Raw genomic sequence first — 2,287 nt, forward strand, 5'->3', positions numbered from 1 at the left:
TCACCCCTTCTCGACCAAGTACACAATCCATCAGGCCCATCAAACGCTTCTCATCAGTAAATATAACCTTCTTAAAGTCAACATGCTTTGTTAACCAACATGCTTTGTTAAGCACACTCCAGTATTGCTCCTTTGTGTTTCTTTGTTAGTGTAATTTTTTTTAGTCTTTGCATACTTCAAACCAATCCAATGCAACGTTCTTTGTACTGTTTGGACGTTTACATCTAATTCACATTTCTCCTTCACTTTTCTTGCTGTAACCTTTTCTCCAGATGTCAAAAGCTGTGTCACAGTCCCCTTTGTTCTCCTTTCAGTCCTCTTGCCAATTGATCTTTTTCCTCCTCTCTTCTTTTTCCGCTCGGAGTTTGTCTTCAGCATGTATTCGACTATTGATTTCGACAGCTTCAAATCCATGGCAATATTCTGATGCTGAGGCAATCTTCCCGCTTCTTCCGTGCCAAACAAACGACTTCTTTTGAATGCATTTTACCTAATTAAACTTAATTGTTTTGCCAGTAGAATAGAACAGATAATTGATTCTAATGATGACAGCTAATTGTATAAGCAGAAAATTTGCATACAGCAACATATACATAAACATAGCTCTTAATAAAATAGGATTTTTTGTCATGCCCAAAAAATAGTGCCGCGCAAGTTTTCGCAAAAATCACAAAAAAACCCCTAAAATTATCAAAACCAAACTAAAAAAAAATTATTACACTAGTAATGTTAGTTAGTGAGAGGGGAATCTTTACCTTAAACATACTTTTCCTTAAACACGTCAATTAGACTTACATTAAGTACAATACTTAATATAATCATATATTTTTTTTAATGGAGAGTAGTGGATTTTCACTCCTCAACTACGTACTTACAATCTCAAAAGTTGTTGGCACTAGTAACCACCTTGAGGTACTTATTTCAAAGCGTGCGAAAAATATTGTCGGGCCCCTGTCTAAATGTTCTCAGAGAAACGAAGCTGATGAAAAATTTGATCCTGTCTTATCTAAACAATATTTTTCATTCAAGCAGATAAGTTGTTTAATTGTGATATTCTTTTTTATTATAGGCAAATATTAATATTATTTATATTTATTGCAGTTTTTTTAGGATTTTTTTTATTTGATTGTTTTATTTAGTAACAGATTTTCTCATCCATGCATGTACACATTATATCTAGCAAGTTGATTTTAAATACAGCATAAATAGGTCCGTCAATTCTATTTATTTTCAGTTAGTGAGAGGGGAATCTTTACCTTAAACATACTTTTCCTTAAACACGTCAATTAGACTTACATTAAGTACAATACTTAATATAATCATATATTTTTTTTAATGGAGAGTAGAGAATGCATTGTGGATGCGTTATCGGCAGCTCCCGTAACTCTTGCTTCTCCTTATTTGTCCCTCAGTCCTCATTTTTTAATGAGTGATTTTTCTGACAAACGGAGAAGAAAAAGCTGTATTCTAGGTTGGCAGTATTTTGCGTGAACAGTCGTCAGAGTTGTCGGAAATTTTCTGTTTCTATGTCCATCCTTGTAGCCATGTCACTAATAAGGGTGCTGGAAGTAAACGTTTTATCTGGGCTGATGTTATCCACCTGATTGTCAGGGACCCGAACCTTGGATTAATCACTAAGGAGGCTGTTCTATGAACGGTTGTAAAGTACCGGGGCTGCTGTATTGCCATTTCGTGAATGGATTCTGAACCATGCAGTAGCTTCTGGTAGAGCTTCTCGATGCCATATTAGTGTATAATTGCTACGACTTTACCTTATCATGTGCTACAAAAAATATATTTCTTCGTTTCTTTGTCTCTCTTACTTTCCCTCTCTGCCCTTCTCTAAGCAAGTCTGTCGATCTATTCCACAAATCCCAAAACTCCATCATTAAAAGTTTCCAGAAAAAACACACGATTAAACTCAGATCTTCAACTTCCACTACCATGTCCCCTTCTCCAACATCAGGGGTCTACATTCCAACTTCCAGAGGTTGAACCCCAATCACAGGAGACTAAACCAGACTTATTATTTCTAAACAGAAACTAGCATTGGATCGACTAGTTCCCGAGAAGAGTTTGGAATTAAAGGATACTCTAACTTAACATCCAAATCAGACCATCAAGATGGTTAATTGTAAGTATAGATCGTTTCATTCCCTCGACAAAATTTCAGCAAAAACCTAACTGCCGGCCGTGGTTCTCTCCAGAATGTGCTGCTGCCATTGTGCATAGAAATCACTTTTTCCATTGCTTCAGACGTTACAGATATACTGAGACTAAAGCAGCT

This window comes from Euprymna scolopes, chromosome 25 (assembly GCF_053919585.1).
Source record: "Euprymna scolopes isolate OS-2025 chromosome 25, ASM5391958v1, whole genome shotgun sequence".
NCBI classification, from domain to species: domain Eukaryota; kingdom Metazoa; phylum Mollusca; class Cephalopoda; order Sepiida; family Sepiolidae; genus Euprymna; species Euprymna scolopes.